We start from the raw sequence: 13,970 nt of genomic DNA, 5'->3' as shown, positions 1-13,970 counted from the left end.
TGGGAGGGTTAGTCCAGATTCTTTTCTTATTCTATGCCTCCCTCACTGGCTGTTTGACACATAAAGAACCCGACCCACAATAAGAGGCATCCATTGGATATTTTGTTTACTCCTTTGATCTAGGTCAGGATGGAGACTCCTATAGCTACATTTACCTGAGGCAGGGACCAGCGGCCTTAATACTGGGTGATTCCCTACCATGAGTATGTCTTTATTTCTTTACCCTTTTTATTCCCTTTTGTTAGTATTCAAAAGAGTTTAACTTGGATGCGGGACATTGGGGCAGATGGGAAGTTTTGTTCTGGTTGATTATGGTGCAAAGTTTAATAAAAAACTCAATTTAATGTCTTGGATCTTGTGGACATTCCGACGCAGAAACTTAGTTAAATCTCATGACTCTCATCATAAAGACTAACTACATGGGGGTTGATTATGATCTCGCTAGGAAAGCCCTCTGTATGACTCGGATCCGGAGGGCTTCCCTAGCAAAATTGTGCTCCGCGAGTTCGAGCAACCGATTCTAATGCACCTGTATGGTGACGGACTTGGTTCGCTCGGACCCCCAATGAACTCTACGGTAGCCTGTTTACTGAACGTGCACACAGGTTCCCATAGCAAAAAGGGGTGGGTTAGGAAAAGCGTACACCCTGTGGTGTGCACCCCATGGTGCCCACCACACTATGCATTCATGAAAAGGGGGACCCATGGGTACCCCCATGGGACCCATTCATAGGGCCCCGGGTGAAGGGGGGCCTGCTACAGCCCCTTCAAGTCCATTTCCCACAGCCGTTTTGTCTTGCTGAGACCGAGTCGATATGGCTGGCTGAATCGTGCATCGTACTCGCTTGTTCAGAAGCCGCCTCCATTGCGTGGCACGATTCGGCTGTGAACGAGTCGGACTGACAGGATTGGGTTCGGAAACGATTCAGTCGACATGGATGAGATCTTCCCATTGTACTTGATCATTCAGAACGGGGGAAGATTCGGTTGGAAACATAGGTTTCGAATCGGATTTGCTTGTTCCAGAACCCGACTGGAGGCCTTCCTAATGAGATCGTAATCAGCCCCATGGAGTTATTATTGGTAAGCTTGATCTTCGTCTATAAATGAACCTCATAAAAATTGAGAGGTTGTGTTTGCAATCATAATGCTGGTTCAATATTTTGATACATGAATACTGCACAATGACTGACTCGATAAAAAAAATAAGAATAAAAAAATCATATTACTCCCCAAACATTTGCATACATTCTATATAGTGAGTTGTAGACCTGAAAGGTTCTGTGCAGTGATCTCATCAGTGAGGTCCTCAATGACATTTTTTTACATCATCAAAAATATCATCAATTATGTCATTTGAGATGTCATCAGTTATGTAATTTCATATGTGGGTTGTAGCATGGTGATGTTGGTTAAAAGAATAGGAGTTAGGAAAGGTCGTATTGAATACTTTGACCAATCAGCACATATGAAGTAATTAAAATATTTGTTTGCTTCTGGAGTCTGTGAGTGATATTTTATTCGTCTAGTTGCGCACTCTGGGTCAAGGAATTCGGAAAGTGCAAATCAAATGTTCTCTGCGATTGCTACAATACAAGTGATAACATGCTTTAATGTTAGCAATATGTTTACTCCTCTCCTAAAGGCATTTATGTATCTCCTAAACAATCTGAAACAATGTCAGCGATAGATGAATATATAAGAAATATGGTTTTACTTTTATTTGTCCTGCTGTGCACCCAGATAGGGCAGAAGGAGGAATGGAAAGAGTAATGAAGAAACTCAAACACTTTAATAAACATCTATTGTTAAAAAAGAACATATCTGAAGGAATGTTTTGTTATGAAAGTCTTTGACTGATCGCAGACCAAATGTATAGCTTTTTAAAAGATATTTATTATTGTGATAACATGAAGCTGGGGAATGTAACTGCTATCGGGATGTGATAAGTTCCATGGTAGATTGAGCGAGATCTCCATTAATGAGGCTTGCTGCTGTGGGGGATTGTCTTTCACTGATTAATCATTTACATTTATCATTACGAACCGTCTTCATTAAATTTTACTTCGTGTTTCACGGTTGTTGCAGCCATGATTGTTATTTATTTATGTAGAATGCATCTGTGGGAGATCTTAATATTGGAAGTTATATTCATAACTGTGAAAGGTATGCAGTGAACCGAGACTGCGAGTTCGCTGACTGTTGCATTGTGATTCGGTCACTGAGGACATTTCATTAGCAAGGCAGCACGTTCTCCTGATCAGATGGTAACGGAAGTCAGTGAGAAAACAAGTGAGACCTGATCACTGCTCTCCCCAGCAAACCCCCAACCCTTTCCCACACCTTGGTTTGATAAAAACATGCAAAAAGGTGTCAGGCGTGAATTAAAGAGTTAAATGCAAAATAACATTATCAACACATTCCATATTCTAAATGAATTGACTCACATTGCACTTAACGTTTAGTCCAGACCCATAAGGGTGGTACCAAAAGCATCTGCTCACATGCCTGCAACCTTGAGTAGAGTCTTTTGATCAGGAAGTGCATTCATTGTGTTTGCTAGTGTTGTTATTATTATTTTACTAAATAATGTATTCATTTCATCCCTGAATGTTGTACCTATTGGAAATATATTCATAACACTGCATTAATATGCTAATACGCTCTACAGATAACACCATTTGCAGGACTTTCTATTCACACAGCGTTCGCTGTCTAAAGTGGCCGATTTTGCAAATGTTAAACTCGAGGGCTCATTGCGCCGCCCGTATGTCACTTTTTCCCATATGCCGGTATGTCACATTTTCTCATATTAAAAGTGGCACACCGGCAGCGTAAGGGGCTTGTAATGAATCCCCTAAAATGGCAACCACGAAAGCATATTGAAAATGTATTTTCTAATTTCAATGTTAGCCTAGAAAGTCTTTTGCAACTGAACAAAGTGGTTTGTAAAGGGCCATTCCTAGGGTGACTACCTGGCAGGAAGGCACATTCTAGACAGTGACATTAAAAATTCAGGACAAAGTCCAAATTCAGGATGCAAATTCAGGGCAAAAGTTCATTTTTTTGGTACACATCTGAGGAGGTTCCACAATTAGAAAATAGACAATTGACAGAAGTACAAGTCAAAATAGGTTTATGTTCTTTTGGGAGCTAGTTCATTAGTAAATCAACCTGTGGCTGGGCATGTTGTGAAAGAGACAGCTTTGGAAGAGAATGGAGAGACGTGTGAGGCATGCTGACGTCACTTGCCAAGATCACAGAGTGGCTGAGCCTAGCCGAGTGGCCAAGCCAAGCAATGACTGCCTTTTCCTCAAGGCTCAGGGCTACCGGTTTCTGGCCCGGATTTCGGCCCGGCTCGGATTGGATTGATTACATTTCTACCATGTTTGTTGGTGGCTGGTGCGGGCATGTGAGCAAACCCCCGGGAGTCTATTGAGGCCCATTGAGGTCCACTGAGGAGAGAGGTGAGAGAGCGTAAATTGAGAAAAATGTAGAAGTGCACCATATTTACAAGCACGTTGTATCAGCTTAGTATAGATTGCATAAGTGTGTAGAAATTATAGAGTAAGAATACATAAGAGTGTTTAACTAGAAAGTAATACATATATCAGTGTGAAAAACTAATATAAAAGAGTGTAGAGATGTTGGAAAGATGTGAAATCTCATGTTATGTGGCTGTTGCAGGGGAAAATGTAATTCTGCTAAAACGTAGAAATGTGTAGGCCACATGGCAGTTCACAGGAAACGAAAGATGTTGCTACACTTTTACATGAGACGGATTTTAATGTTGTTATAATTCAAAGTATTATTGCTCATAGAACTGAATAGATGTTTTATAGAAGTGTTTCATATAACCATTGTGTGTAATAAGTTAGAATACTGTTTAGACAAATAAGCTAAAGGTTCTCAGAATGCATAGGCCCGTTTCATGTAATTCTAATAGGCCTGAATAGATAAAGTCATTTCTTTAGATCTGCATGCGCTAGTTAAAGGAAGGTCAGGTTAAGCATAAATTGCGGAGCTTGCTCGAAGGGTTTACGACTTAAAAGATACGGTGGAGGCCGGAATTTTGGGGCCCACTGTACGAGTGTCTGTTTGCAGGTGCGAGGAGGTTCTAATCAAGCGAGTGATGAATAGACTTTTGTTTCGAGAGCCAGGCACAGGCTTGGAGGAGGCTTCAGGAATTTCCTGGGGGGTACCGTCCTGCCGGAGAAGAGCCTGAGAAGCAAGGTCAACGCTAACGAAGGGTCCAGAGGAGTATCAGCATGGAAAATGCCAGAACCAACACCACGTGAGGGGCGTCTCTAAGGGGCGTTTCTATTGTAAATGTGACTTTTGTATTAGGGACAGTACCCTTGGGTGGAGTTAGAGCAGATGATCTGAGGAACTTAAGAGAGCGGATGGGTAGGCAGATAGGTTAACTGCGAGACATTGATTCACAACAAAGACAAAGAGAAGTGTGTGATCTTCTTTGGAAGTCACCACGGCTGACGCCTTTTTAGGTTAAGATTCTGCTAAGTAGGGATGTCACTTAGTCTAGTGTAGGGACAGTCTAATCTGGATTTTCTTCCTTTCTGTAAATGACTCACAAGCTACAGCTCGTGGCTATTCTTACAACTCTTATGACTTTTGAATTGGTTTTGATAATATTCTTTTGCCGACTAAGAGCATTTAGAGAATTTTTGTTTGTATTGATACCCGTATATCTTTTGAACCTTATTTTGAGATGTTTGTATCTCCAGATAACTTTGGCTTTACAATAAACTTTTAAAACTTATTTGTGGTAAGTGGTTCTTTAGAGTGGGGTAAGTCCTTCACAGATTGACCTAGTAGTGGATTGCCTTTTACTCTTTGAAAGGTACCAACGGTTTAGTCGACCTGAATTGGGATCTAGATCTATAGCAACAGACTAGAAATCCCGCGTTAACAGTTGGTAGCAGAGTGAGGATGGTTACCTTCTTGAGGAAGGTGATCTAGACTAGGTTAGATTACCCCAAGGTCCCTAGAGATCGAGAGATGAGTAGTGGAAGAATCGCCTACCGAAGAAGGTGCTGACGGTGCGAGAGAAAAGCAGCAGGGTCGGACGAGAGTGAGTATAACAAGGGTCATGCGTTGACAGATTGCGGTGTTTTGTGTTGTATTTGTATTGTAATGTCATGCGGAGTTGAATGCCTGTAGTTTGATTGAGAGAGGGTTGTGAGCGCGCGCAACCTGGCAGACTGGTACACTGGCAACCTGGTAAACGGGCGAACCGGTGAACTGGTGAAAATCTTAAGTTCGGGAAAGAGCTTAAGTGGTTCGGTTGTATCGAACATCCAGAGTAATTGTCGACCAGAGTAAAGGGGGTCATGAGGTACCATTGATCGCCCGCAGGACCGAGATAGGGGGAATGCAAGAGTGAGTGTGTGGGTAACGGACGCAGGTCGAAAGTTACCGTGTGCAAGTAACCTATCAGTTAAGGCGATTGTCTGGACGTAAACGGAAAGACATTTCGTCAGTTAAGGTGACAATTACAGTTAGACTGTGGGCGTACAGTCAAGAAAAGTGATCGCTTGGCCGGAAGTAATCATTTTTCAGAGTATGAATGGGACGCATGCATGACCGGGAGACGAGCGGAGAAAGGAGGGGAACTGCTGCAAAGGGGGAGAGTGACGTCAGTTAGAGCCGCGCTGTGATAGGGCGGTTGGTGGGAAGCCGCGCTGTGATAGGGCGGTTGGTGTGACGTCGGTTAGAGCCGCGCTGCGATAGGGCAGTTGGTGTGACGTCAGCGAGAAGCCGCGCTGTGATAGGCCAGTTAGCGAGAACCGCGCTGAGATTGGTGGATTGTCATCAGGAAGTAAACAAACGCGGAGAAAATAGAAATTTTGTAGGTTTAAAACATGAAGTGTTTTAAATGTTTGAGAGGGATTTTTAAGAGAAAAAGAAGATAATCTTATTACGGGGAAGAGGCACCGCCAGAGGGTACACCAGCTCACTATATGGCAACGAATGTTGGGTTGCATACTATACTATGGCTTAGTACTTGGAGTAAGATTACAGAAGGGATAGAGGAACTGACTTTTCCGAAATACGGAACGTTTAGACTAGAAGTATTGCATCAGCTGAAAGCAGTTATGTCCTCATTGAGACCTTTGCCTAGACCAACACAGTTTGAGGCCCTTAACGCATGGATCAGGGCGGCGCACGACAGGAATCAGAACAGACGCCAAGAAAGGGTAAGGCGATCAGTAAGGGCAGTGCAAGATGCCAAATGGGATGAGGAAGCCAAGAAATGGAGGGTACAGACGATTGAAGTGGATAAGTTGTACCCAGTGAGAGAGGTTGCAGGAGAAAAGAGACCTATAGAAGAGGATGATGAGAGCGAGTCGGAGGATGGCTTAATAAACAGGTTGTTGATAGACAGACCGCCTCCGGACAAAAGGGAGATGGGAAGTACTGAGCTTCCAAAGGAAGATAGGGTTGACAGAGATGGGAATAGGTCACTTCCTACAACGAATTGGGTACCTACCGAAGGTGAAGGGACGCCTCAAAATAGTCCAGTACAGAGTGTAGTCGGAAGAGTTGTGGTGCAGAAGATGCCAGCAACAGAGAGGGTTGAGTCTTATGGATTGCCAGATGCTCTTCAAGTACCCGTTACCATAGGTCCTATAGTGTCGGTTTATAATCCAGAGAAAGGGAGAGAGGAAGGACAGGTACAGATAGAAAGGTAAAGAATTGAGATAGAAAGAAGGAATAACACGACAAATGCCTGGAGGCAATTGCCAGGACCAATGACGTGGAGCACCCCATTGGATTCAGCAGTGGCTCCCGTAACAGAGCAGGGGGGTCAGAGAGGACCGATGGACCTGAGGGGACCACGGCCAAAATCCTATAAAGAGTTGAGGGCTGACTTGAGGGAATGGGATGGGTCCACAGAAGTACCGAGCAACAGGTCAGGAGCAGAAGCTGAATGGGGAAGTCGAGGCAACGGGACATTATCTCACTGCGGGGCTAGCGAAAGCAGTCGGGAGTGGGACGGTAAGTCAGGAGGCTAGAGGAGTTACACGTCATTTTGACAGTGGAAATGGGCAGGAGCGAAGAGAGAGAAGTACAGGGTGTGGAGAGATGTCTCGTCTCATCCAAAGTGAGGGAGACCAAAGGACCCAAGAATACAGGGATAGGTTTAAGTGCACTCACCACACACCTGATGATAATGTACAGCACTGGAATCGAGGGAACGTGGGGAACCGTGAAGGATCTTCTCATGTGCCGATTGATCAGAGATCACAGGCAAATTGCGAAGACATGAGGAACAATGGAATGCCTTACCATGCACCCAGAGAAACCAGGCAGGATGGGAATTGTGGGACTATGGGAAATAGGAAAGTGTTTCACCATCCAACCAGAGAGGATGGAACTGCATGGGACCTGGAGAGGTGGGAGCATGGGAGGACTCCCCATAACACGCCTGAGCCCAGACGTAGGACTCAAAGCTGTGATGGGAGAGACGTAAATGGATTCTCTAGAGATGGCATATTGAAGGCTGTAATAAAATCCAAAAGTCTCAATGTGTCCAGCTTAAGATCTGACCTGGACGATATAATAGAGGGTACGCTGCCTATAGAAAGGATTGAGATGTACGAGCAAGATGAGCTGCTATTTATAGCAAAGGATATTACTCGAAAGGCAAGAGCAACTCATGAGAAACTATCTGAACTGGCAGACAAGTATATGGTAGATTTGTCCAGAACTAAGGCATTACAGGGTAACCATAGATTGCATTATTCAGATCAGGACCTAGAAGAGAGGAGGACTACTGGATTAAAAACACACATAAGGGAACTGATCACAGGAATAAGAGCATGGAGGGATCTGGACAAATGGGAAGAGAGGTGGTCCAAAAAGGGAACTGTTAGGCGGAGCGCGAATGTGATGTCTCCGGAGGGAAGGCTAATGCGGATGGAGGCATTCCCTTTGCGAGAAATAGCGAATGGGAGTTATGTACATGTGCCCTGGAGTAGGGGAGATTTGGCTGCATTTACCAATTCATTTCCGAAGTTAAGGGAAAATCCTGTAGAGTGGTACAAGCAGGTAGAGAGGTTTGTCAAGATTTCAAAAGTATTGTGGATTGATTTGAACACCTTATTTGACATTGTAGTCCCAGGAGACTTGTGGATAGCATGCAAGACTAGTGTTGAATGGCCAACTGCAGAACCAGAAAGGAATGCTTTTACTAATGGACCGTCAGAAAGTGTAATGCTAAAATATGAAAGGGTGATGACATGGCTGAAAGAGAAGGCTCCACCACAAGATATAGATTGGGTAAAAATAGACCGAACAAGACAGGAACCCAAGGAGACAGTTCATGAGTATTATGAGCGATTGCTGAAAACGTTCAAACAATACAGTGGACTAGATGTAATGGATCCCAAGGATATCGGACAGTTTGTATCGAAGTTTGTTTTGGGGTTGAGACCTGATATTTGTTTAATGATTCAACAACATTTAATTTGTTGGCAAAACAAACCATTAGATGAAATTCTGAGATACGCAAGGTATTGCAGCGATGAAATAGATTCCAAAGCAAAGAAATTGAAGGAGAAATTGATGATGGTGCAGATGTAGTCAGCTGGAAAGGGTGGACAACAACAACAGGGAACAGGGACAATGGGACGGAAATCAAATAGTCAGAATAAGAACAACGAGGAAAACTTGAGACCTAGAATAAATTTTGCTACATTGAAAAAAACGACAAAGTGCCACCAGTGTCACCAGGTGGGACATTGGAGACGCGAGTGTCCCTATAACCCTGAAAATGGAGAACTAGAAGTAGAAGAGGAAGTTCAAGAAGTTCCAGTTCAAGGGGTGGCAGTGTCAAGAAGTAAGGTGGCCAAAGGGGGGACTTCGGCTCCACGAGCTCAGTTCCCGCAGCCACCAAAGATTGCGACAGGGGGAAAGACCTATAGACAAATGCCTCTTTTTGTAGACGAAGAAGAATGTTACTACGTTGATCCAATAACAGGACGACGTGTAAGTAGAGAAGAGGACTGTACCCTCGGGGCAGTTCTAGAGGTGGATCAAAGAGGACCGTTTGTTGAGGCTGAAGTGGCAGGGTGTCCTACAACATTCTTAGTAGATACTGGAGCTACTCGATCAACTTTGAGATCGGCAGTGGTTCCAGATTTACCAATGTCGGGGGAAACGATTCAAGTGGTAGGAGTCGCAAACAGGAGAATGACTAGCCCTTTGACAGAACCAGTGTCAGTGAAAATAGAAAACCACACCAATGAACACCAGTTTGTAGTATGTGATTCAAGTCCTGTGTGTTTGTTAGGAAGGGACTTATTGTGCAAACTGAATTGCACAATATACTGCACACCTCAGGGAGTGGAGGTACAGACTACAGACGATGATGCTACTTTTAAAGTCGCAAATTCGAGAGTATGCGTAGAACTGTATCCTACTCTGACTGTGGAGGACCTTCCTTGGGACTTACGAGATGCAGTGGCATCAGAGGTATGGGATTTCACTGGAGAAGAGATAGGATTGATCAAAGGAGTAGAACCAGTGAAGATCATGGTGAAACCAAATGTTGAATATCCAAGAACGCCCCAATACAAATTGACCCCGGAGACGATTGCAGGAATAAAACCCGTGATTGACTCTATGATTCAACAGGGAATACTGAAGGAAATCGTGGGTAGTCCATGCAACTCCCCGATTATGGGTTTGCAAAAACCTAGTGGGAAATTCAGAATAGTACAGGATCTTCGGAAAATTAATAACATAGTTGTTTCATGTTGTCCAGTGGTACCGAATCCATCAGTGATATTGTTTCAGATACCATTCCAAGCTGAGTGGTTCACAGTGATAGATCTTTGTCAGGCCTTCTTTTCAATTCCATTAGATGAGGAGAGCCAGTATCTTTTCGCTTTTAAACTGGAAAGTCGCGTCCTAACATGGTGTCGTATCCCACAAGGGTATACGGAAAGCCCATCAATATTCAATCAGTTATTGAAGAAAAATCTTGAAGATCTAGTACTGCCACAGAACTCGGTTCTGGTCCAGTACATAGATGACCTACTTGTTGCGTCAGGAACAGAAGAAGCTTGTAAGACAGATACCATCGCCTTGTTGAACCATTTAGCTGAAAATGGACACAAGGTGTCTCCGAACAAATTGCAGTACTGTCTGACAGAAGTACAGTACTTGGGTCATCGGATAGAAAAAGGAAAGCGCAAGGTGTCACCAGATAGGATAGAGGCGATAATGAAGATGAACGCGCCTACGACACAGAGAGAAGTCAGGATGTTTCTAGGAATGGTTGGGTATTGCCATCAGTGGATAGCTAACTTTTCACTGAAAGCAAAACCCTTACAGAAACTGACGCACAAGGAAGTGAGCGATCCGGTACCATGGGACAGGGATTGTTTGATGTCGTTCCTACAGCTGAGAGAGGACTTGTGCCGTGCTCCAGCTTTGGGAATGCCTGATTACGAAAAACCATTTTCACTTTACTGTTGTGAAAGAGAAAGTTGTGCTTTGTCAGTTTTAGTGCAAACTCATGGAAATGCCCGTAGACCAGTTGCATACTTTTCGGCTACTTTAGATCCGGTAGCCGCAGCGTTGCCCGGATGTCTCAAATCCGTTGCTGCAACAGGTGTCAGCATTGAAAGGTGTGAGAACATTGTTATGGAACACCAGTTAGTGGTGTATGTGCCTCATTCTGTAGAACTGTTAATGACCAGGACCAAGACACAGCACTTGACCAGTAGTAGGCTCACTCGCTACGAGCAAGTTATTCTTGCTGCGGAGAACGTGACCCTTAAGAGGTGCTCTGTTTTGAATCCTGCTACATTGATGCCACTTCCTAATGATATAGAAGGCGAAGAATGTGAAGATCACGATTGCCTTGATGTGACTGAACTATGTACAAAGCCCAGACCAGATATTGTGGATGAGCCGTTGACTGACCCTGATGACATTTTCTTTGTGGATGGCTCATGTTTAAGAGACGATACTGGTCGGTTGAGAGCAGCTTATGCTGTTTGCACCATTACTGGAGTTGTGGAAGTCACCTGCCTGGAAGGAGTATACTCCGCTCAGGTAGCTGAAATCATTGCATTGACACGTGCCTGCTTAGCAGGTAGAAAAATTAGAGTCACCATTTATACCGACAGCCAATATGGGTTCGGTGTAGTTCATGATTTCGGGCAATTGTGGTCTCAGAGAGGTTACATGACCTCCTCTGGTTCGCCTATTCGAAATGGAGAATTTGTGCGGCTGTTGTTAGAAGCATTACAAGGTCCAGCTGCAATTGCAATTGTTAAATGTGTAGCCCACACAAAAAATACAGATTTTGTGTCGCAAGGTAAATGATATGCAGACGAAGTTGCCTGTTATTGTGCGGAGCACGGATATTCCTTCACGGAGGTGGAAGTAGGTGGGGCTCAGGAGAAGACAGAGTTAAACATGATGCTAGAAACAGTTGATACTTGGGAGGATTTAAAAAATATGCAAGAGAATGCACCTGAATCTGAGAAGAAGGCATGGGAAACAGCAGGTTGTGTGAAAAGTGAAATGGATTTTTGGGTTTCAGCAGATGGAAGGGCAGTATTACCTGAGGAATTTGTGAATCCAATGGCACGACAGATACATGGTCCAGTACACTTGGGAAGAGATGCCATGTTGAGGCTATTTAGGCAGACTTGGTATTGCCCTAAGTTTAGGATTGCAGCAGAAGCAGTGTGTAAACGATGTGTCACATGTCAGCAATTGAACGTAGGGAAAAGAACACCAGTTACAATGAGTCACATTGGGAGGTCTGGGGGGCCTTTCAACCGAATGCAAATAGATTTTATCGAGATGCCAAAAGTCAACCGCCTCAGGTATGTTCTGGTGGTTGTATGCATATTTTCCAGATGGGTCGAAGCATACCCTACACGCAGGTGCGATACACTCACAGTAGCAAAGTTGTTGCTTAGAGAATTGATTCCGCGCTTCGGGGTGCCGATCTCTCTGGAATCAGATAGAGGAAGTCATTTCAACAGTGAAGTTGTGAAGATGCTTTGCTCTGCATTGAACATTGATCAGAAGTTGCACTGTAGCTATCGACCAGAAGCTTCAGGTATCGTGGAGCAGATAAATGGGACTCTGAAGTCCAGAATAGCCAAAGTATGTTCATCGACGTCCTTAAGCTGGCCTAATGCTCTACCTTTGGTGCTCATGAGTATGCGTAGGACACCAGACAGGAGGACAGGACTTTCTCCACATGAGGTGTTGATGGGGAGGGCAATGAGACTTCCGTCTGTTCCAACTACAGCTTTGTTGAATATTACAGATGACCTGATCCTGGATTATTGCAAGGGATTGTCTGATGCCATTCATTCTGTGTCCCTTCAGGTACAGGCTGCTGAAGTCCCATCTTTAAGAGACCTATGTCACGATTTGTGCCCAGGTGATTGGATCCTGGTGAAGAAGCACGTCCGGAAGAACTGTCTAGACGTGCGTTGGAAGGGGCCCTACCAAATAATCCTGACAACGAATACGGCTGTGAAGTGTGGAGGGCTGCCAAACTGGATACACGCTTCCCATACTCGAAGAGTTCCAGCACCCTTAGAAGAAACAGCTCCTCTCACAGATGAAAATCCAGCTGTGGATGACGAACCACTAGAGGGGAACAGTCAAGCTGTAGGGGTGTCAGAAGAAGTTGGGAGTGCTACAGATCCAGAAGAAGAAAGACAGGACGGCAGTGAAACGGAAGTTGCCACGGAAGGAGAGAGTTGTTGTGAATACGGCTCAGAGACAGATCAAGTCCAGAGTGATCAAGAACCGAGTATGAGGACAAGAAATAGGAGAACAAGGCGTGAGAAGCTAGTTGGCCTGAAAGAAAGAGGAGGCCGAGTTTGAAGTCAACTCCAGAGAAAACTCTTGTTCCTATATCTGAAGACTCGGATTTGGACGAAGGTGCACAAGGACAGGAACAGGAAGGTCCGAGAAGATCGAGGAGAGTGCGAGTGCCCTGCAGAAGATACGCTACTCCTGAGTGGACCTACCTCGTTGCAGATGTCCAGAGTACAGAGACCCGGGAGGGTGAGGGAAGTGGCTTTGACCAGTAGTGACCCCATCATAACAGTGGAAATAGTGTTGCTGATACCAGGAGTGGAGGTCGAAGGGTTGTTGACACTCACTATTCCCTATCCTCCTTATCTGAGCGGGATAAGAGACATGATTTTAAGCAGAATAGAATTTCCGATTTGTTGTTCAAGGAGGCCAATACTTGAAGAGACCCTTCTTCGTTTGGAAATATTAGAGAGTGTGATTCGTGTTGCTGGAACACGTATAATTCCAGATTGCTAAAGACTTTGTAAGTAAACAGATTGAGAGATAACCTAGCGCCAAGTGGAAGAAGAAGAAATTTAGGGATTTCCATTTTAGTGGATGGAGAAGGGCTAGGGTTGTCTGTTACGAGAAAACTCAAAGACTGATTTAAAAGGGATTATCAGCTTCCAGGTGTGGTTCGAAAGGACTGAAGAAGCAAAGAAAAGAGACTTTGTGTTGTGAAGAAAAGCAGAACTGCACTGTCTTGAGATCATGGAGGCTGGCAACCCGAACCGCAGGACAAAATGCATAGTAGGCACACTTTTAGTGGGAGTGATTTTTCTTATAGTTCTAGTAGTTACTATATCACATGTAGTGGGACATGAAAATGAAGATAAACCAACAAAGGAAGCAAAAATTGTATCGACACAGAAACCTACTACGGCTGGTACAAAGGGGGACAATGCAGAGAAAGATAAAACTATACTAGCAGCTGAGACTTGTAGGTTACATGTAGATGAATCACAGGGAAACTTTAAATCAAATGTATATGCTAAATTGCTTTATGAATATATCGATGCTATGGAGGCCAAGAATTGTTATGTGTGTATGAAACTGCCAGCCTCGGTAGATGAAGGTATTAGATATCATCATCTTCCATTGACTTA

The sequence above is a fragment of the Lissotriton helveticus genome, chromosome 12 (genome assembly GCF_964261635.1).
Source record: "Lissotriton helveticus chromosome 12, aLisHel1.1, whole genome shotgun sequence".
NCBI lineage: Eukaryota > Metazoa > Chordata > Amphibia > Caudata > Salamandridae > Lissotriton > Lissotriton helveticus.
This window is presented reverse-complemented; position numbering follows the sequence as displayed.